Source organism: Convolutriloba macropyga, chromosome 1 (genome assembly GCF_964194025.1).
Source record: "Convolutriloba macropyga chromosome 1, txConMacr16.3, whole genome shotgun sequence".
NCBI classification, from domain to species: Eukaryota; Metazoa; Xenacoelomorpha; order Acoela; family Convolutidae; genus Convolutriloba; species Convolutriloba macropyga.
In genome coordinates, this window is record NC_134468.1 from 58,536,702 (window position 1) to 58,561,066 (window position 24,365).

General features: G+C 35.3%; 1 protein-coding gene across 3 annotated transcripts in view; it reads left to right on the forward strand.

The window, feature by feature from the left end:
* Window positions 1–24,365, forward strand: part of LOC142340870 (uncharacterized) — a 58,425-nt gene that overhangs the window by 25,557 nt on the left and 8,503 nt on the right. Inside the window, exon 1 of one of the 3 annotated variants that reach the window (XM_075391635.1) lies at window positions 11,118–11,856. The exons of 1 other annotated variant lie outside the window; for it this stretch is intronic. The gene's annotated coding sequence lies outside the window, so the exon portion shown is untranslated. Of the gene's footprint in view, window positions 1–11,117; window positions 11,857–13,995; window positions 15,010–24,365 lie in introns of those variants that run through there. One more of the 3 variants, XM_075391627.1, reaches the window with a different exon arrangement.

The following is a 24,365-nucleotide window of genomic DNA, read 5'->3' on the forward strand; positions in this document are numbered from 1 at the left end:
CCTCATTAATCATAATCGTTCTTTTTTTTTCCTCCTCAATCTTTTCTTTCTCGACAACGGAGCAGGACTATTTGAAATCAGGGACACCAATCTAAGCCCTATCTATAATTGAATCGAGCGGACAGCAACATATTTGAATGAAAGCTGAATTTTTTTAACATCATACATGACACTTAGCGCGGACCGCTAAAAAACAGCACAACGGAGCTTCGGTTCGAAACCGTTCAAGTCAGTTTGTCGATCTCCGTTTTAAACTTGCAACGACTTAAACATTGAAAGAACAAAGCTTTGAAACGAAAATCTTGTAGAAAAATAAGTCAACTTAGTGCAGTGAACTATCACCTCGAAGAAACAGAACAATAAGACGCATGGGTTCGAATCCCACCCACACCCATCGAGCATTTAAAGCTTTTCCATTCAATTTTAATTTATTTTTTTTGTTGTAATTTATCATACTTACCTGAAGAAACTATCACACTCATTTTAAACAATTTCCACGAGGCTAGCCAAGAAAACGATCCAATAGCGTTTGTATACGTCAAGTTCAGCCTGCAGAAGTCCTCCATGGTACTTGAAATGGCTGAGTGCATCTGAGGCAGAGGAAGTCTTCTACTACAGTTATATAGAACTTTAAATCTTAATCGGAACTTCTCAAACTCAATTTTTTTCAACTAAAACTTTTCTTACTGTGTATATAACTGTGTATATAGCTTTTTTCACCTCTGGTTGTACATAAATTGTATTATATTGCTCAATTCCTCTAAAAGCAAAGGCTTAGCCTAACACTCTTTTAATTTCCTCAGGTTATTACAAGTGCAAGGTGTATGAATGCTTCTAGTTAGCAGCCCTTGTCACTGAGGACACTCTGTTGAGATCATTCAAAACTTTCAAAAATTCAGTGATTAACTTAACAAATTTCTCAACAAGTGCAAGTACTCCCTTTTGTGTTGGGACGTCCTTTGGGATTGAGTCACTTATAAAAAAAGCCTTTTCACTAGAAGTTGCTTAAGATTTAAAACTCTGCTTTTTCAAATACCTTTTTCTCTTAATCTCGCTCTTCAAAAGTTATTTTAAATCCCCTTCTTTCTTAGCTTCAGCTTTTCAAGCAGCTCTTTTAATTTGCTCTTTCCTTTCCTGCTTAACAAAGTTAACTGTAAAAATTTTATATTGAAAAAAGTTATCCGGATCTAGTCCTATAGAGAACATTTGAAAACTGAGAGCCTCACTGAGTTTGATTCTCAATATGAGCCAAGTTAATAGACTTTTATCTTGGGCCAGAATGATAGCAGAAGAATCAACGCAAGATAAAAGCGATTTTACTGATATGCGGAATAAAAGAAAAGGATTCAGAAAACAAGAGCCAGCTCCAATCAATAACGTAAGACCTATGATTGTTTCAAGTGATCCAAGACCATCACAAATTCAGTTTGCAAGAGCAATCAGGTCGAATTTTCCAGCTATCAAGATAAAGTAAATAAAAGAACTGAAAAACAATACCAATTACTTTTATTCAACCAGAGGAGCTTGAAGAGAATGCCTAATGCTGTAAATAAAGCGAAATCAGGCCTTCCCAACTGCCAAAATGAATGCCATGAACACACTTCCTAAGCCTAAAATTAAACCAAGTTTCGTCATTGTAACTATTCATCACAGCTTTACTGAAGATGAGGTAAAAGACGAGAACTTTTAAATAACAACGCAATGAAGGTCACCAAAGTTTCAGGAATAACAAGTTGAGCAACTGGCCAAGCAATGAAATTCATTGTTGTTACGGAATCAAACAATCAAATCAGCGCAGCTCAAAAACATGGCGTCAAAATAGGCTGGCAGCTATACCGATGTGAAGCAAGCCGAGAACCACCACATGTAATGCAATGTTTCAAATGTCAAAAATTTGGCCATTCAACGAGGGATGCAGTAATGCAATTCGATGTCTTCGCTGCTCGCAAAATCATAGTGTTAGAGAATGCACTGTTGCAAAAGAAATTGCCAAATGCTCAAACTCTGGTGGTGCCCGTGCGACAACTTATCAAGGCTGTCCAGCTGATCATAACAAGTTAGCACAGGCCTCAAGCCTAAATTCAAACCTAAGCAAACACTGAGCTAGCGCCATCAACTTGAAAAATTGCTGTTCTAGTAGCTGAAGTTTTGAGCAAAATTGAACAGTTCTTAACACTATGCCCTTCAGTTATATAATGAATGATGTCTCTAACAGTGTCTCAAGTATCTTCAATGAAAAAATTGGTGACCAGACAATACATGACAGCATCAAAGGTGCAAACACAGCTCCTGTTATTTCAATACAGACAAATAACCTATTAAACAGCCTAAACTTTTCGCAAAATGGATAAGCTCAAAATTTTGCAATAGAAATGTTATGGACTAAACAACAAAATAAGGGATCTGATTTTGTTTTCAGCATAAGACATAGATGCAATCTGCTTGAATGAAGTTAAGGGCTGGAAAAAACAACCTCTCTCAACAACTACATCGTTGCGACGGTAACCTGCAACAACGGTCATCATGGCTCTGCAATCTTAGTGAAGAACAGTATTGTTATCAAGCGAACAAAACCAGTAGAAAAAGAAACTGATAGCAATTGACGAACACTAGAAACACTAAAAATTTGGCTTAAGTTGCCATTTTTCGATGATTTTTAGATAATAACTGCTTACAATTCCCCTGAAAAGCCGCTGTGGACCGAAAAAATATTTTCAGGAAAGCTGAAAAATGCCTTCTTATGTGGCGACCTCAATGCTCCCCACCAAGAATTAAACTGCTCCTATGATTCTGAAAATGCAGAAAAGATTATCAATATTACTGACGAGGGCACTTTTAAAGAACAACCGTTATCACACCTATCGGTCATTTGATGGAAAATGCAAAAACATGTTAGATCTTCACTTTTGCGATATTTCACTTCAGCATTTTAACGATTTTCAAGTATCAGAAGATTTAAACAGTGATCACAAATTTACAATTGCGACCATGAACCTAAGAAAAGGCAAAATTTTTCAACTTAGAGCAAAAATCAACTCCAGAAAGTTTGAGAAAACGTACGAAAATTATGCAGATCATCAAATCTCTGGCCTGTGAAGTATCCACAAAAGGATAAATAAATCTGTTCAGCATCAGTTTAATTGAATTAATACACAAATCTTTGGAAGACTCCTGTATCAACAAGAAAGACTTCCCCTACAGTGTCGAGACACAAAATTTGATAAAAGTAAGGAGAAAAAAGCGATGAGACCACAAAATTGCAGTTGTGATTCACTATACTTCTTTGAGACCGGAGATAAATTACCTACAGAAAAGAACTAACGATTAAAACGACTCCAAAAAACAGCAAAATACCCAACACTATTTGACAAAGATTGCGTGGGGGTCACAGACAAGGAGAAAAGTGAAATGCTCAAACAGCTGCTAAAAGACAATGAAAAATCACGAAACGGAATCATCTTTAATTTCTGAACTCTCCGACAGCATTGAAAATGAACCAAAGCTATAATAAATACAAATAAAGATATTGAACAACTTGGCATTGTGGTAACAACAAAGGAATTCGATGAAATCTTGAAAGAGACGAGAAAAACATGCCCTGGGCCGGACAAAATTTACTACAAACTCCTTAAAGAATTACCTAAGCCCTTGCCTGTCTCCTCATATCTAGCTCCATAAACAACTCGTATGTTTCAGTTAACTGGAAAGAACCCCAGATTTAAATAATACCAATATAAAGCAAGGCAGAAAACTTCCGACCCATAAGTCTTACAATTGGCATAGCCAAAATATGCGATACTTGTTAAAAACATCGTTATGGAACACTGTGAAATATATTCACAATATATCAAAATATATCCACAATATAGTCAAAAGTATATTCAGCGAGACTCAGGGTGCTTATAGGAAACACCGCTGCACCACAGATAACCTCATCAAACTCATTCAGCGCGTAAATGAAGGCTTCCAGTGGTCCGAAGTGGTTGGTTTCGTGTGCTTGTATGTCGAAAAAGCCTTCGATGCTGTATGGCTCCTAGGACCTGTTCACAGCTTAAATTCGATTGGACTTAATATTTCGGTCGTAAGATGGATAAATTCATTTTTTTGCAAAGGAACAGTTTCGTGAAAATAAACTCCACTGTCAGTGATAGTTTCAGCCCGAAGGCTGGAGTACCTCAAGGGCGCGTAATTGCTCCTATTCTTCTCATATACGTCAGTCGTTTGCCTCAAATAAAAGCGCAGATCCACAGTTCGCTGACAATTTAGTCCTCTACTATAAGTCATGGTCCCCCATAGCAATTCAAAAACATCTCCAGTCATCACTGAACAGTGTAATTGATTGATGTGACTCAAAATCAAAATTAACCTAAATAGAACTCATTCTTTAAAAAACAACCTCATAGAAATAATCTCTTGAACTCAACATAAAAGAAGTATCCATTCAGAAGACACAGTCAATAAAATCTTTGGTATCACTTCTACTCCACACCTCAAGTGGAATGAACATTGCAAAGATTTAATACGAAGAGCGAACAGCAGGCTATTTCAGCTCTGGAAGCTTAGTAACCTAAACGTTAATGAAGAAAATATAGGTTTGGTTTACAAATCTTGGATCCGATTCTTGTTTCTGTACTCAGATGATTGCTGGCTGGATCATTCACTTGCCCTTTTCAATAAAATACAAAACGTGCAAAACCGAGCTCTGCAAATTTGCCTTCGAAAACCAAAATGGTTCCAGGTTCAAAACCTCCATGAAGAGGCAAACATGAAGTCAGTCAGGGAAATGCAGATAAAATTGGCCAACGGGTATATTCAAAGGGCAATAAAACAATACTGTATCACAGCTAATTTATCAGAAACGACAGTGCCCGCTCAATTCTTGCAAAAGCAATCTTGGCCCGCTCCATTACTACATCTTCCAGACGCATACACCATAGACTAGTGGCTAAAATTCACTGATTAAAATAGTGATCAACCAAACAAAATGAGAATCAATCCCAGTCCAATCCCGGAAATTCAATATCAAATATCGTAAACTTTCAAATAACAGAAATGGGCTCAACGAGAGAAAAGCAAGAACTGAGAGCACAAAAGGGAAAACTAATGAAACAGGGAAAAAACCAAGTAGAATAATTTACTATAAAACAGAGAGAGACAGACAGTGCAAATAAAACACTAGCGGTCGGATAAACAAAAATTGTTATCGAATGGCACAGTTGCGAACAGTACAAAAATGGTTGAATAAAATACACCCAACTACGGTTCGAGTCCAACTCAAGCAACTTTATATATATTTCCTTGATGCGTTTCTTCGATCCAATAAATTGCAATAAATTTCCAACGTCTTGAAGAGGAAAGTGGCGCAGTGGTCAACAAATCGTGGAAGGATTAACGGAAAACGAACTTTTTTTCTCCGGCTGCGGTTCGAGTCCAGCTCAGTTGTCTCCAACTTTCCTCATTATTCTTTTCTGCTATATTAAAAGAAATACAATATGAAAAGCAACAGAACAATTAGACGTGTTAAGAGTATTCGGGCGGCCGCTCGCCTAGTCAATTCGGTGACAAATACAATTCAGTCTTTGTCATTCTCTGTCCATCTCATTCCATTCTTTTTATCTGTTCAACCAGCTGCTCGCCTTGTCAATTCCGGGCTGAACAGATCACAGCTGTCATTAATATCTTTATTCGTAATTAGTGACCAACAGTTGCGCCTTCTTTTGATGCCTTTCATTTCCTTTTTATTTCACTACTTTCCTGAACACTCCACTGATTTAAAAATAAAGCGTCCGTCAGAGTAAAAACAAACAAAAACATTCACTATTGTGCTATGTGTGGTTTGGTTTCAGTGGTTTTATGGTTTAGGTTAACATAGCACTTTTATTTAACGATTTCTTAATTTTGTCACCTTTATTTTAATTGTTTTTCCAGTCAGAAACAACGATTTCTTGATTATTTTTCTCCCTCTCTTTATTACACTTAACCGTTCTTTTTTGTCCTTATTTTTTTCATCATCGAAGCAGGATTATTTGAAAACAGGGCCAGCGATCTAAGTCCCAGCTATAAATTCATCAAGCGGAGAGTTAAATATATTTGTGTTCACCAATTTTGAAAAATTTATTGAGAAAACTGATAAGACCTGTCATCTTGGTCAGAACTTTAAAACGAACAATGCACAGTGGCAGAACTCAAATGTACCTTATTATTTATTGAGAAAAGTTTTCACAGTCATGAATTTAATTAGCTGCCTAGTGAAGAATTGGAACCAATGGAACTATGCACTCTTAGTAGATATATGCATTTTTAAAGCATTTGCAAAAGAAAACAGAGAAGATCAATGTCGAATAGCCGCACGTGCAATTAATTTTGCTCTTAAAACTAAAATTTTCGGACACCAGTTTCTCAATTCATTTCAGGAGTTTTGAAATTTTTGTGCCACTGAACTATTCGCTGTTTGCTCTTTTACTACATTGAGGTGATGAAAATCGCAACTCCGATTTGGCTTCTCACTGATTTCTCATGGAAAATTGCGTGAACAGATCATTAAAAATAAACAGGCGTGGAACTAAAGTAATCTTGGAAGATAGCTCAACTATTCACGAAGAAATTAGACCAAATTAGCTCTTACTATTGACGGCTAGAATTTAATGATGGTTATTTTAAAGTACAACAAAAGTGAATTTTATGAAAACAAAATTTCAAGTTGGAGATCTTGCTTAACTTTATTTTTAAGAAACCCTTTAACTCGAAATTACATTTGAATCATTTTTGGTGGGGTAATATATTTAATTTATGGTGTCTTTAAAACCGCTAAAGATACATCGTAGCTGTACTCAATTGTGTAAGCAATCAGCTCATGTTACCGGAAATAATCTTTCATTGTTCCGACCCCTTTCATTGTTCGTAGAGAAATTTGAATGGTATAATAAAAAAAGCTCGTCCAACGCAGAATTCGAAATTAACAAGATTTTTTCAATTTCGTTTTTTTTTCGAGGAGTTATCGAGGATTGAAGTTTCGTGTCAACGCGGGATATCTGGTATGATTTTGTTCATTTTTATTGTAATTTTTCTTCAAATGAGAATTTTTTTCTTAAATATTAATTCAAAATTACATTTCACGCCCCATTTTACAAGTAAGCGCTCATGTTTTATTGGCTTCTACTCTGTGTTTTCGTAGTTTTAAATGAAATTTTGATCTTTTTGAGGATTTAATAATTTTTTGGAGTCCTATGGCATAGATTCGTGGACTAAAAGTTCAATTGGGGTTGTACTGAGCATTAAGAGAACCTAGTGATTCGAGTAGACAGCTAACGGCTGTTAGGACTTTAAAAATGATTTTTCGAGAATTTGTTTAAAATCGACAATCATAAACGTATTTTCGTGAATTGTAATTCAGTAATGACAGGTTCAACTTCCTTTCTACTGCAACCAAAATTAATCTGGTTGGCGGTTTTATCTTCTAACTATTGTTTATATGACTTCCATGCCACGAGATTTAAGAAAAAATGAAAATTTTTGGATATTTTCGTATTATTGGGTCCTTTGGAAATCTTATTACATTATCCTGATTTTGATAGCTCTCATTGGCATATAGAAGACCTTATATGGATCATATATAAAGTTTTTAGAGAAAAGCTTACGGTTTAAACGGCTTCCACACTTCTGCACTTTTCTACTGAATTTTTTGGTTTTTGCCTGTATTCGTTGTTGTTTTCTTAGCCATAAGACCTATTATGATGTCTTATTGATTACCTATGTGTGAAACATATCCTTGCCCTCTCGTCGGGGCATAACTGAGCGTATTTATTGACTTCAATCGAAAGCTATTGAATTTATTGGCTGTTAAGACTTTAAAAATTTTTTAAAAAATTTTGAACATTAATCATTCTTAAACATTTTTTTCGTAAACTGTCAGTCAATTTCAAAAATAACCAAAATTAATCAAGTTAGCGGTTTTATCTTCTAACTAGTGGATTCATGACTTCGATGCCCGAGTTTTCATATTTTTCAAAATTTCGATATTTTTTTGTAATTTTGGTTGCTTTTAAAATTTTATTACAGTGGCCTAATATCGATAGTTCCCATTGGTTTAGAGAGAACGTTCAATCGATATAGATTAAGTTTTCAGAGAAAAGCTTATGGTTTAAATGGCTTCGACACTTTCTTTACGCCCTTTTCTACTGAATTTTTAAATTTTGCCTGTATTTGTTGTTTTCATAGTCAGTGACTTTTTGTAATGTCTTTTTGATGACCTATGAATGACAAACATTCTTGTCGTCTTATCGAGGCATAACTTAGCGTATTTATTAGCTTCCGTTAAAAGCTGTTGAATCAAATGGCCTTTTCGGATTTTCTGAAAAATTTCCTTGTTTTAATGTATGTGCTATTTTTTTGATGTCAAGTTGCTAAAAAAAGAAGAATCCCATGGCTGTTTAAAAATTAAATGAAAATAGAAATGTTTTTGCTGCAAAGTTCTTGACCTTTTTCTCGCTGAATTTTTTTTGAATTTGCTGTTTTGCCTTCGAAGTCTTTAGGTTGCCATAAAATGCTGACAGTTCTCATAAGCTTATAATTGATGATTGAATGAATGTTGTTACGCGAAGCAGTCAGTTTGTAGCGAATAGTCTTAAAGTTTATGATATTATACATTTTCAATGATAATAATGATTTTTCATTTTCATTTTTATTCTTTTCGTCTCCTTGTAATTCATTCTCATCATTGAGAGGTCCCATCCAATTCCTTGAATTTGAAATATTAATATGTCTACTGATATTATGCCGTAACTAATGTTTTGTTTCTTGGACAATTTGCGTTTTCATAAAAGGTTGCGAGTGGAGTGTTTGTTTCTTTTTCTCTTCTTTTAGCACATTCGCGTATAACAGATCCGAGTGATTTTCAAATGTGGCCCAAATGAACTTTTTTATTCTTTCATTATCATTTTAGTTGAATTAGTATCAATAAAAATTGAAATAAAAATACATAATATTCAGATAATAGCTAATGTTTTTAATGGCCTCAGTAATTTGTGTGTTCGCCATGTTTGTAATTTTTTGTTCGTAATTGAGTTTCTATGCATCCTTAGTCCGCTCCTATGGCTTAGTCTGGCCAAAGACAGGTCCTATTGGTTTCATAATAACTTTTTTGTAAACTTATCAAGAATTATTTCGTTAAAAGCTAATGATTTTTAAGTCTTTTGAAATTTTGTTTTAAAAAATGTTAATTGATTTTTGAATTTCGCCTCATTATTTCTTTTTGTCGACTTGCTACCTTGTCTCATTAATGAAAATTTCCATCTGCTTTACAGTTAGAAAAAAAATAAATTTGCGTAGTTAAGGTTTTATCTGATTGCATTTTGACATTCTTACTGGGTGTTTAAGTTTAGATACTGAGTTTTTGCCGTGAAACTTTTGTTTTTGCCTATTTTTGTTTTTTTTCTCCTAGTCTTTTGACTGGCAGATCTCGTGAGCGCTCTAATGAGGTATGGCATTAAGTAATTCAATTAGTAGTTAGGTTTTCTAACAGTTTTTTTAAACTCTCACATCTATTTTTGTTATCTCTTCATTTGGTTGACAATTTAGTCCAAAATGTAGATGAGCTCGGGTCGGAACATCATGTGCGAACGCACATTAACGAGTATCCTTGTTGGATTATAAACACTATCCATTAAAATTGATGTAGGGACAAAAATGGTTTTACTAATTATCACTTTCTTAAATCAAACTTTGTTAGCCTGTCATTCCTAGTGTTTTTCTTTTGCGTCTTTTTCATAATCAATTAAATTCCACTGGCACTTTCACTGAGACCCTTTGTTCCTTATATTCTTTATTTAAAGGTTTCTTGAGCACATAAGCGTTGCGGAAGCGTGAGAAGGTCGGAATTCTGAGAAATCTTGAAATCTTTAATCGTCAAATTTTCCTTTAAATGAATAATTGTATATGGTCTCTTGGATCAATTCAGTTTCTAAAGAGTTGTTTGATGGTATCACTTGTGTATCCCTACGAATAAGATAAGCAAGGAAATATTGTAAATGTATGTGTGTCTCATGCAAAATTTTTGGCTGATCATTTCTTCCGGATGTTTTGTGCACAAGAATGTTTGCTATATGGATAAATTAACTGTTCCATCGTTGAGTTTATCTAATTTTCTGGAAGTTTTGTTTCGTATTTGCCACGGAAGCAGGGATTTTTCTGGTCACTATTGTGCAAAATAATTTCAATGGGTGATGTTTTTGTAATCAATATCGTTGCCGCTCAATTGTGTAATTTTATTGATCGATATGTTTCTAGTTAGCTCATTAAAACTACTAGTGAACTAATTAATCAGTTTGACCTTTTTCGAGCTCTGGGATAATTAATGAGTTGCAAACTCTAATTAAAAAACGCCTAAAAATAAATAAATGAGGAAGAATTTGAGTTGCTAAGCTTTCAATAATTTTCTTAGGTTCTTCTTTGACCTTATAAGCAGGAGTTATTGGTGTTGTGTTTTAATACAGCTCAAAATCAATCTCGTTGGCTTTGTACAGCAGCTTGCAAGACAGGTTTCAAAATTGAGGACTTAAAATCCGATTTTGTATTGTTATCATTTTCTTTCAGGTTATCTGGTTTCTCGCCATAAACAATGGAGGCTAGAACAGATGTTTGCTGTAATTTTTTTGAAAATTTGTTGCTTTTGTTGTTTTTTATCAGCGGCAAGTTTGAGAATATAATATTAGACTTGGTTCAAGAAATTTACGAAAGCTTAAACAATTAGTTTTCTGAATTTTCAACTTCCCAAGTACCTGTATGTCTCAACTTTTATTTTAGTTTTTGCTAAAATTCGCTTTTTTTTTAAATAAAGTTTGCCTCGTTTGCAAAAATTTGCCTTTTTTGTGAAAATAGGCCATAGAGTTGCTTATTCACTAAAAATTTGGTAAGCTTTCTGCCAAGTGGCGCACAAGCGATGCAGAGTAAGTAGGTGCTTACATTTGCAGCTCCATTTGCAAAGGCATTCAATCAATGTAAAGGTTGTGGTAGTTGTACTATAATACTTTCTTGCTACTGCTACTACTACCATTGCTTTTACCACCACCAATGTCCCCCGCAAATGCTGTAACTGAATTTGTTGTTTGTTAACGTCATCATTCAAAATGCTTATTGAGTGTGACGTAATCATATAGTATAAGCAACGTCACACTTCACTTTATCACGTAAGACTGCTCTTGAGTTTATTATGCAGATCGGTCTTTTGAAAGAGAGATAGAGCAACCGAGTTCTTTCTCTTTAAACAACCACCACGACAACACGCTTGTACTACCACCGCAAACGAGGCTGCTCTTTTTAAAATACTATTACATCACTGCTTTTAAAGATAATTCCAACCACCAGTTAAGGACATTTTGTACTGTTCTGTTCGAGGGAAGTCAAACCAGTTACCACCACTCATTAGGTATTTGCTCAGCTCTATTCCATATTCATATTGCTCACTTATCTTATAGAACATAAAAACCTACGCTTTCTTACCTTTAATTGCTGGCTCTGATTTAGTTCGTGACGTGTAACAGCAGTGAGATTTAAAGACGCGATTGTTTGTTTAGATTGAAAAATTGTGACTGCTGCTGCTGCAGTAGAGTAGAGTATTGAATGAATTTTAATAATGATATTCGATTAAATATGAATATTCTTTGCGGCTTGAGATGTGAGCGTTTTTGCTGCTCCACTCTCTCTCGACTTGGCTATCGATTGTTCACTGCTGATCAGCGACCATCTCTCTATTCTCTCTCTGCAGACCACTTTACCTCCAAATGTGTAATATCCAAAGTTAATTGCACATGCATTATTACAGCTACAAAGCCCTACGTCACACCATTTTCTGTCGACGAGGTTAGTAGTTCCTAATGAAATTCATCAATTGATTTTTGTTTCACAAGCCTGTGTTGTACAGCGCTTGTTATTAAATGTCAATTGAGACTTTTCTGGTAATTTGCATAAGATCCAAAATTCGTCAGATCTTGAACGACAAATTTCACAAAGGGATTTTATGTTTTCCTATTTTTTATACTGAGTGTGCATTTTGTACATTTAAAATATTATTTGCGCTTTACTCTTAACGGTTTTTTCCGAACCAATTTGACTCCCATTTTTTGAACTCCCGAAATCTTCCTCACTTTTGTAAAAAGATATGAACATTTGACATTTTGCCGTATTTTTATTGAATGTTAAATTGTTGCAGATTCAATTGATAGATTTAAAGCAGATCATAAATCAGAATCTGAGCGGCTCCCTTGAGTTGGAAAAAAAGCTTTTCCCTTAAGCTGAAAAAATTTGTGTGTCGCTGTTTAGTTTGATTTTGTCTGCCTATTTTTCGCCGAATATTATTTGTCTTTTGATACCTTTTAATGAATATATTATAATGAAACAATGTTTCAATTTTTGTGTATATCGAAGTTCCAGCAAAATATGAACACAAGGAGCTACAACATGAGACCACTGTTGGGTAGACCCCTGATCCGGTTTCATTTGTCTCAAATGAAAATTGAAGAATTGGTATAATTTGGTTTCTGTGATTCAAATTTAATCAAAAACAACAAAGAGTAACGAAAATTTAGATTGTTTCTCACTATTCCACCTATATCTTTCAATCTAAATTTTCTCTGTATTTGTAGTATTCTTATCTAGGTTAAAAATTGAAACAAAGTGTAACAATGGTGAAACAAAGTGAAAAATCAAATAGAGCGTTTTCTTAACCTCTAATATATATGTCAAATGTAAATGACGCCTTGTGTTCAATTGTAAAGAGGATTTACCAATAAACATAATTTTTTACACAGCACATTTTAAGATTCTTCCAATTGTACAAATTATGGTACTGCGATGAACGCGCTTAATCAGGATCAGCATATGATGTCTATAATGGGTTCCAATAACTTTTTTGAAAGTAGAAATTAACTTTGAGTACCAATTGGACGCAAAAAAATTACCTAATAAAATTACAATAAATCAAAAATGCTCAAAATATACGTCAATAGAATCCAAAAGCTAATAGTTTTGGTTAATTTATATCGAGTAAAAGAAATTTTAAGGTTATATTGTTCTTATGATAGCATTGAAACAAAATCAAATATATAGCCAAAATAATTTAAATCGGACTCCAGAAGATGGGGTATATTATTTTGCCCTGAATCGTAGATAGTGTAGTGAAATAAATTCTCGAATTTACAAACGAGTTTTAGGAGGCTGTTGAATTGAAGCAGTATAAATTTGGGTCAATTCAATTTGGGCAACTCGCTCCTGAATGCTTCCTGCAGGAAATGACGGAATTAATGCCAAAATTGAACAAATCAGAACGAACTTGCAAGAATCTTGCAAGACATTGTTTGGTTGCACAAGATCTTGCAAGATAACATTTCATCTGGCAAAATCTTGCATTCTTACAAGGCTAACTTTTGTCTGGCAATATCTTACAAATATATTTTTTCAGGAATCTTGCAAGAACTTACAAGATAGCCTTCTGGTCTGTTCTCGACTAGGGGGTTTTGATTTTTTCGATATAACTGGGAAGTACGGAATCATTTTAGGAAGAATTAACTGGATCCTGGTATCATTAAAGCATTTAACTAGATGGTCATTTGAAGGCAAGTTTTGCGTCAATTTTTCTTAAATGTAGTTTTGGGTAAAAGCTTGTGGGGGTTTTTGAGGATAAAATTCTTACATCTTGGGGTCTTAAATTTTCACTCAAGCAATTATTTTTGCTGCGTTTGTGCTAGTAGTTCTTGATTGTCTGTCATACAAATCTTGATTGAACATAGAGATATAAAAAGGTAGTAAGTTAATTTTATGCCCAGTTGTGCCACTAATGCATTTACCGCGGTAAGTGGTGGTTTTCTATCATTAAATGAATACCGTATTATACGCTTTCTGATCCATCCTTGATATTTAAAGGAATTCTTCCATTAGCTGTGCTTATGTAATGCCTTTATTACTTTTACTTCCGGTTGTGAATGGTTAACGTTGGTATTTCAGATAAATTTTGAGTTTTGAGTATTTTTTCCTAAGAAGACATTTAGATGGCCTTGAAACTGCATACAATGGAACGAGATTCGATTATGGCATTCTTCTAAAGTCGTGCCTTCGCTTGTTTGTGTTACTTTTGCGTAAAGACTTTTGGATCCAGAAGAGACCGAAGAACTGACAGTGCTTTTAGTTGAAGCCACCGTTAGGAAACTTATCGACAACTTTTATGTTGATTGTGTGCCGTGACCTAAAACCTAAAAGGGCTACTGTTACGAGCTTTGAATTAATTGTATAAAGTGTGTGTGTGTGGACAACAAAAGAAGGATTTGAAAAAGATAGAGAACATTGTGAACAGGTTGAATACAGACAGATAACAGCTGCTTTAAATTTCGAGTGTTTTGTATGCGAATGGCATTGCTCGTTAACTAATCTGGAATTTTTGTGCCTGTGAACAAGTGGAATTCGATCTTCTATACTAGGCGTGAGAGTGAACAAGGGCCAGCGCTACCAAACTCTACACGACGGAACTAGAGCAGTTTGAAGGCGTGATACAATCTACTCGGAGAGTAACAAGAGATAGAGAGGGAAACAACAGAAATAGGAAAGAAGAGGGGTCTGGTCTCTAGTGGCACTAGATTTGCTACTTCACCCCACTCCGTTTGTCTCCTCTCTCTTTGTTCCCTGGGGCAAACTGGGAATAGTGAAGAATGGAAAATAGCAGCTAGGAAGAGTAATACGGAGACATTTTGCCAAAGCGACCTTTGCTACACGCAAGAAGAAAGGGAAAGGGGAGAGATAGAAGATTAGAAGGCGGAGGGGGACGCGTTACCAGATTCCTTTCTGATTGCAGAGTGACGAATACTACCAATGACGATGCCGCCGTCGCAGCTCGAATTTGGAACTGGGATGCCGTGAAGAGAATTTTTGTTCACGTTGTCTACCCTTTATCTACAGACGGACACGTCACTTAGTTCATACCTGTGAGCGAACCAGTCTTTGCGCAACAAAAGGAACTAAAAAGAAGTAGGAGTTCACATTATTTTTTATCGCTTTTTCACTATTCCTAAGGTGCATTGAACTTATAACTGCATGCAACCTTCGCCCCTTTTGCTTCCAGCACCGCCCTTTTCACATCCTCGGTATTTTACTCCCTATGACTGGAGGTATTGCTGACTCCATCCAATTATCAGCTAATTAGTGGCTGACCTTAAGCTGGAGCTTCCAATTGTTCCCACTAATTGGGGAAGGAAGATGTGAAGCTTTCTGAGCTCTGCTTCGGAACTGTTTATTTGCATCAGAAACGCCGTGCATAACAGCACAGCAATTAATATGCAATATTTTTGAAGCTTTGCAAAGCTTAAATGCGTGTTGTTTCTTACCTACAAGGTATTTGTGGTATAATTGTCTGAAAGGAAGAGAGAAAGAGGGAGAGGAGGAGGAGGAAGAAAATCAATTGAAGCACTTGAGGCAGTCTTAATTTGCATAACTGCGTCTTGTTAATTATTTGACCTTCCTTTCTTCGAGTCTTTACCGCTTTTGTCTGACGTCATCGCCCACTGAGTTCCGTTGCATTCCCCCTCCTTTGTTTGTTCACGCGAAAACGAAAAGAGCTTGTAGTGCATTCAAAAGGAGAGGACGAGGAAACAGAAGTAGGACGGTTTTTTCGAGAAACTTGCAAAAGTAGTGGGCGTCATTGAAAAGCGTCAGCTACTGCCTCCCTCCCCCGGCAATGTACAAAATAATTTACACAGAGGTACTGTTTTGGTTGGTGCAGTAAAAGGTACATGGTGGCAAAAAACCATCCCTGGTTATGAATATAAGTGTATGAAGCTATTTAATTTACAGCAATTGCGTGTTTCATTTGTCTATTCATTATGTTGTCTCTTTCTGTTGCTCTGTTTTGGTTTGTTTCTGTGCAGTGTTGCTTTTTCGCTGATGCGACGCTATTGCGTGGTCTGCGTTTGCCAGGACCAGTAGAACAATAGGAAATATTGATTATTATTATTATTACTATTGTTATGATCAAATTGTGCATAGTATGTGTGCATAGAAGAATAAATGTGAGACTGTGTGATGCTACGGCGGTGGTTATGTAGTAATAGTGGTTGATGATATGTGCTTAGAACTTACCACCAGCATGCATCTATCGTATCGTCTGCTGCTTACCATACAAAAGCAGCACTCTTCATTCACTTAGTCCAATGATTGTTGTCAATTTTCTGCCCTCTTTCGCTGTTGATGTGACTGTGATGCTGGCTTTAAATGGACGGATGTCAAGTAATCTATAAACATATGCATACATACATTAGTAATCACGTTAATTACCAGCTCTTAGTCAAAATAACGTCTTATCCCTCGACTAACGCGTTCTTTCTGTTATGCGTTGGTGATGTAAGTATAAGAACTTTGATTAAGTGTCTGGTCGTTAATTGCAATGACCTTTTCCTTGTCTTGCTGACGTAAGAGCCAATAGATTAAACACAATAACGCAGCAAGCAGGCGTCTTCAATCGATTATCGCTCCCTTAATTGCCTCGAATGTCTAGTTTTTCGCCTCTCCTTGCTGTTCGTGCCTCGTTGTTTTCCGTTCAATCACAATTTGTGATTTTGGTAGTCGGTTACCGGTTGCAACATTTGTTGACAATTTTTGATTAGTTGGTGTCCCAATTTAGCAGGTTAAATTATGACAGTTTCAAAAGTAAGTTGTTTAATGGCCTGTTTTGATTATTGTTCCGACCCACTTTAGTGGGGGAGGAACTATATACTCAAATGGGTTTTTTTGTTCAGACAATTTTGGCCGATCGATTTAATCATCGTAGAGAGTTGTGAGTGGTATCATTAAAAAACCCGTCCAGCGCAGAATATGGAATTAAAAAGATTTTTTCAATTTTCGCTTTTCAAATTTTTAATTTTTTTTTTCAAATTTTATGCTGCAGTGTTATTGATTTTGTCTCTGAAGATGGAGGAGGGTTGCTGAATTCTTCGATCTGAGTTTTTTGGCTAGAATTTTTGCTAATTTTTCCAAAATTCGTTTTTGCGGGATCAAGTTTGCTTTTTTAGCCCACATATTTTAAATTTGCTGGAAGTAAATACCTAAAAACAGCGACCATATTCTCTTTGAGCTGACAAACGAGCTAGTTCTACACCCGCTGGCTTGATGAGTCTTCCGGAATTATTGTTTCGCCAGTTTTTTGCAAATTAACACTCGATAACTATACAAAATGCATTTTTTTTGACAAATTAAAAATTTTTGTTGAAAAATTTATCTATTTCGCAATCATTTGAAAAAATGAATATTTTATTAGTTGCGCAGTAAAATCTGGGCTGATCTTGATCTCGCTATGGATTCTCACCATAAAAATTATTGTAGATTTTTATGGGGCGCAACATTTTTTCAAATTATTTCCGCTATGTAAAGGTTTTTCATGTAAACTTCTTTTTACTTACAAGAAATGCAAATCAGGGCTCAATGAATGATTACTTTTTACAGATACTATTTACAAAAAACGGGGCCCAACGAGATTAAAATGCGGTTTCAGAATAAACTCATGGTTTTTGTGGCTCTGACCAGTTGTTTTCGACCAATTTTTTATGAACTTGAATTTTGCTGTCATTTGATCTCTTTTGAAGTTAAATGACTTATTGTACCCAGTCAAAGATTCAGTTATTTCTTAAGAGAAGAGGTAAAAATGAATCTAGACAATTCTTTCAGTTGTTATGTAATGTCTGTTTTGACTTCGAATATAATTGTTTTTAAAAAGTAATTGTTTTTAGAAAATATCGGTTAATTTGTGAACTTTGTCACTATTTTTTCTTAGTTCTCTGAACTTCTGGCGCAGTCTCGCTAAAAACAAAAGGAAACCAATTTCCCGTGGTTTATAGTTTAATGTTCGTAACAGTTCAATGTTCAACTAATGTCTCTTTCTTTTTATACTACGCGTTTTCTTTTTTTTTAGCATAATTGCATATTTTATGTTCATTTTGTTTCCTTGTCAAGTTATCATATGATTGACAAGTCATACCAAAAGAAAAGCATAGAAAAAAATGCACAGTTTTGGAAAAAAGCGTATCTGGATGTGTTAATTGTTTTAGTTATATAGTTTATGCTTTTTGGGCTGAGACAGTTGTCTAGCTAAATTTAAATGGATTTTTTTTTGCCTATGTTTCTCATTTTTTGTTGTTGTACGCCATATACCTGATAGCAATAGGTCTCAATTGCTTCACCAGGATGTATAATTGAACCTAGTTAAAGATTTCAGTTTATAGCTGTTTGTTTTAATGACTATAAAATTGAAATAAGAAAAAAAATTTTAAATCTATCCCTTTGCTTTCATTTACGTTATCATGTAACTCGATCTCAATAATTAAAATTCTCAATTAATTTTTTTGATTCATTCTTTTTTTCTGCTTGGTTATACATTGTGACCTATTGCTTCGACCATTAATTTCACAAAAAGTTTTATTATGATTTCTATATTGTTAAATTTTTGGGTTTCTTTTTGTTATCTTCTCGTTATAAATCCTTTTATAAATAAGACTCTTTGATGTTAAGGTGAAGAAAATGTAACAATTTGCAGTTCTTGCAGGCGTCATTTTATAACTATAGTGCCTTGAATAGTGTTATCTCGTAAAATTGGTTAAAGTTTTGTCTTCTTTATATATTTTGTTGGGTCATGACTTAGTCTCATTATTAACCGGCCCAATTGGTTTCCCGAGGTATTTCAACCTAATCCATTGCTGCTTGTTGAAATCTAAATTCTGTTATGACTTTTGAAAATATTTGTTTTCAGAAACATATTTGGGTTATTCAGCTTCATCATTTTTTTAAATAGTTTTTTGGAAGGTTTGTAGCTCAATCTCTGTAAACACAGGTCACAACTCGCTTCCAGTGAACTGCAATTTGATATTTATAGCGGTTTTAGCTTCAAAAATTTGTTTCTCGGCTTGTTACTACTGTTACTACGAGATTTCTTGAAATATTGAAATTGAGATAATTACATGTCTTAATTGCGTTCTATGGAGATTTAATTGAACATTTTAGGTATTTCAGTTAATATCTAATAACGGTAAAATTAATTGTTTTCAAAAATGGAAAAGAATGAATTTCGTTTTTTTTGCTCTTTTTTGTCGACCTGTTGACCAGTTGCATTGAGGACAGAATTCATGTCTTTTCTAATGAAGTATAGTCTAAATTGTTTCCTTTAGGTTTTATCGGATGCGAGTTTGATTTGGTTATGATTTTCTTTATTATAGACATCGAGTTTTGGTCGTAAATAATGTTGTTGTATTGATAATTATTATTGTCCTTTCTGGTAATCCTGTGATCAACAACGTTCATCAGCCCTCTAGGGTGGCAGTATTGTTTTCCATTGGTTGTTTATTGAACGATATGTATGTTGTTGAAGGTTTTCTAACTCACATTTGGTGGCCACTTAACTCAGAAATGTGGATGAGCGGGGTTGGATTCTTATGTGCGTACGCACATTATCGCGCCTTCTTGTTTGGAATTATAGGCAGCTGAAAATGCTACTGTATTGAATACAAATGAACATTCAGAGTAGCAATAGTTTGCAGTAATTGGTGCCATTCTTCTTCACCGCCCATGAACCCAAATCCGATAAATTCTTTTATAGGTGTTTAGGTTTCTCTTCGAGGAGATGTTATTGAGAGAACTTCATGGCACATGTTAAAACAGCGTGCATATAAATAACATGAAAGCGCATGCGAGTCCATGTAGCATAGACATTTTCAACACGTGTCTAAAGTTTTTCGAAAAAAAAATCAACGTGTTTTGGGAGAATGAATACTTTTGACTTCATTATCAACTAACATTTTGTGTTAGTTTTTTTCAGAGCAGATTTTGAGTACCAGTTAAACGTAATGAGCTAAGCGGAAAACTTCAATAACCACTGTTTACTTTATATACTGAACGGCAAAAGTAAGTTAGCACCCCGTATTTTCACAAAGTAAAATTCAATTTAAAGGCAATTTTACTCCAACTTTTAATCGCATTTCGAATACAATTTTTACACCATTGAGCCCCTATACTATTCCTCTCGCATACCTATGAAATTCAGATTAACAGTAAAAAGAAACTTGTCACAAGATGACAATTTATTCTCTCTCTGATGGAATCTTTTCCGCTTGTGCCCCCCCCCCCAGTACGTTATGCACCCACCAATCACAGAGCACGTATCATTGCATAGTAAAGTACTATATAAAAATATAGCACGTGCGTCTGCGGGTTGCAATTAATATGTACAAACATCTTGTCACATCTTGTGACAACATTCTTTTTACTGTGAAACTTGGATGAAGTACATCAACTTTACATTGAGATTTGTGGTAAGTGAACGTTGCGGTTTATATGAATTTCTTAGGTAGGTGAGAGGACTTGCGTAGGGGATCAATGGTGTAAAAGTTGTTTTCAAAATGTGATTTAAAGTTGGAGTAATATTGCCTCGAAAATTGAGTTTTTACTTCGTGAAAATAGGGGTGCTGACTTACTTTTGCTTGCCGTTCAGTATAGTTGATCAACTTTACATTGGGATTTCTGCTAAGTGAACGTTGCGTTTTATAGACAAGGGGATTAGTGTAGGGGATCAAAAAGTTGACCTAAGCATAGGTTATTGACAGAACCATGTCTCTAAAAGTTTTGAAGTAATAAAATTTGAAAATGAATTTTTCCACCGATTTAATTTTACAAAACAATCCACATTTCATTAATCTCATGCTCGAGAATTCTTTTTAAATGCTCTCAAACGAAGTCGTAGCAATTTTATTATTCATTTTTTACAACAAAAGCCAACCACTCGCCTGTCGTTTGAGAGCAGCTAGTCCGACGTTAATCGGTTTTTTTTCGTTTGATCCAATTTTCCATTAATTGGTTAGCCTAAATTTTTAAATTTTCTTGCAGTTGAAACAAGGAAAAACGAGGTATCAAAGAATATTAAGAATTTTAAAAATACCTTGAATTTTGTCATCTTCATTCAGTTATCTCTCGAAAGCAACCAGAAATTTCGTTTATCTTAAAGAAGGAAAACTCAAATTTGGCGGCCTTTAATTCTGTTATATCAAACTCCTAGAAATTTAGCAAATCTCAATCTAATTGATTAATATACACTACCGAGGATTTGGAAAAATAAAAATGAATAGTTGTAATCAGTTTAAACAGTATATTTTCAATTTTGAGGTTTTGATGAAAACCCAATATTTTATTTTCTATCACCAAATTGTTACGGAGATGTCCACCAACGCACAGACATCTATTTCCCTTATTTTTTTCCGAAAGTTGTTGAAATGAAAAATAGCAGAATTCAAATCCGAAAACAAAACATCATAACACGTTTAGGTAGATGAAAAGTTCAAACGACGAATGCCTGACTAAAAGCGATCAAAGTCTGTGTTTCGGAAAAGGATACTGCTTTTGACAGTTTGATTTGATAGTCAGCTTGAATTAAGCATATAATTTTGGTTTCAGAAAGCGTGCAGTTTCTGCCTGGTTGACTAATGAGTTGTTTGGGTGTATTTTTTCAAAAATACTAGGTCTTTCAATAATAAATATGATTTACAAATAGGAAAACTGCAGATTTAGAGACAATTTTCATACAAAAGCTGAACAAAAATTGAAAAACTAATAGAACACTTAAACAGTGTTCCAGTATAAGTGGTTGAGAGTATGCTGCATAAAGATTACTTCTCTCTCGGATGAAGATTTCGCTTATTAACAAATTATATCATTTTTCTTCGTTAAAATCTTATATAATCAGCTCAACTTTATTATCCATTCCCAATCATTTTGCAGATAAAGCAGCAGTGTGTTAGGGAGATTAATTAGCTGTTTCTCTACACTTGTCATTTATTAGTCGCATTGATTAATTTGCTGTTTTTGAGCACTATTTGAGTTGACGTGAGTTTCTACAAACGTAGTGGTTTGATAGCTTGTGGTGTTTTATAATATTGTTTCGGTAGGTTTCTATTTTTTTTCCTTTTGATAAATGAGTGTTTAATTTCACTGTCATGATCCTAACATCGCGGATGCAAACAATAATTTATGATCAGATAATAGATTGTTCCAAACCAAGAATGAACTGTCAGAAAGGAAGACCAAACAAGTACCAGAAAAGAAAAGGTATGAGGAAATCAGTGAGTAGGCGTTTTTTTACCGTGGTATGTGTATGAACTGGAATAATACGATACTGTGTTGTGCGCCAATCCGTCTGTCAAACAGCATTTATCTAGACACGATAAACAACTTTTGGTTCCCCATTGAAGCAATAGTCACTAACTCTTGATTTGAAGGGAGGCTGAGGAGAGGTATTTGATGGGTATAATTGTCGCGGTATTTACAGCATTGCTTTTAGTTAAGAAAAGGGTAATGGTGAAAGGGGTGGTTGTGACAGCGGCTTTGTTGGTGAGAGAATGGGTGGGAAGTTGTGATGGAAGCAAGAAGCAGACGGAACTTGTCTATTCCTAGAAATGTGAACAGTCAATCTTGCCGCCTTAACCACCCTTGCACTCTTATTCCCTCTTAGCTACCTCACCATTCAATTCAATTGCCCAAAAACCTGCTTTGTGACCTGTGACGTCACGTGGTGTTCTTCATACCAAGTCAATTCTATCCATCTCTCTATCTTTCTATCTCTATTCGTAAATATATCGGCCGCTCCTCTTCCATTATTCATTCCTCCTTGCTCTTTTCGTTCCATTCCTTCCTTCTGTCTGTTGCCTAATTGTTTGTTCAGTCTCACGCACGCACACACTTTATTCACGCAATCAATAGCAGTAACTAAACTAAAGTGTTCATCAGCTCAGCAGTCACTCTCTCTTTACTTGTCTGTCCAAGTGGTTGACGTCATTACAGCCATTATCACTGCCCTCCCCGACCCATCTCCCCTCCCCGCCCCGCCCTCCCGTCTCCCTCTCCAGTCCCACAATCAGCAGAGCACCACTTTGAAAGTGTACACGTCACTGCAGATAACACTCTTGATGATATAGACACTCGCGTCACCACCAACATATGAGGAGAATTTGATGACGACAATAATGCGACTGCTGACGATTGTGATGTTGATTATTGCGATCATTTAGATACATATTTATTTTGTCACCACTTGGCTTTAATTCCTTTGTGCCGTAACGTCCCTCTTTGTTCTTCGGCTTCTCCTCATTCGTCTTATTCTTCTACTAGTTTTGCTGCTCCTTTTCAACCGCATTGCCCTGTCTGCTTAGGAAAAAACTCTAAATAGAAAAACAATTTTGTGAAAAATATTTAAGATCTTTTTCAATTGCATAAATTTTTTCAATTGCTGTGCCCTAATTAAGGCCTTGACTTTCGAATTGAACTGGTAAGAGTTTCAGGCGCATCATTTTCGTATGGCTTTTGTTAGCTAGATTTTCTCTTTCTGTCACCCGTTTATTTCGGTTCTCTTCCTACACCCACGTTCAATCAATTCAAATAAAAACACGTGGGTTGTAGTTGCCGTCAATTTGATCACAATAATACCCCTCCTACGCCCCCTTTTCCCCTCCCCTCTCTATATTGTCTTTTGGTTGGTTGGCTTTTAGTTTTGTCTTCATGAACTAACTGGTGCCTTGTGTTGCATTCAATTAACCATCTCTTTTCCTGCTAATTTAACACGATAGAAGGACATTGTTGTCCTTGTTCGTTGCTATGGTAAGTAGCTTTTAACGTTTTCACATAAATGAGCATTTGTTTTACACCGTTACCCAGAATCTTGCATACTGTATTAAAAACGCCATTGGAAGTGAAAAGAATGCAATCATTGGACATTTTTGTGACAGTTTGTAAATTTGATTTGATTCTGTTTTGATTCTTGTTACATTTGCTAGCAGCAGTTGTGTTCATAGAACGGGTGGTTATCTTTTTGGGAAAGAGTGCGTGTCTTATCTGGGTACACATGTGTATGCACATGCCGGTATATGCATGCGGCTTGTGTGTGTATGTGATTTTGTGAATGAATGTTTTTGTGTGTGTTTTTGTGTTAAGTGAATGATTGATTGAGTGGGTGTACAAGTTTCTGGGTGATTGTGTCTGATTGTTGTGGACTGGTTGGTCTTCTCAATTCACTTTTTCCTTATAGTTTTTCTCAGCTGACTGGATTGACTCTTCGTGGATCTCTTCCGGTTATAGATTTTCTAGTTTCTGTGTACGGTTCACCGGGGACTGTTGAGTGGTATAGCAATTTTGAGCATGTTCGGGACCCCACTAGCATTTCATCGTCCTTAAGTTTAACTTATAGGACGACGACGACGTTAGCCCTCTGTCGTCATTTGCGAAGAATTTATGCGACGTTAGTCGGTTATATTTTTCTCATTATTCGATTGTTAAAAGTTTTTGAGTATCGAGCAGGCATTTAT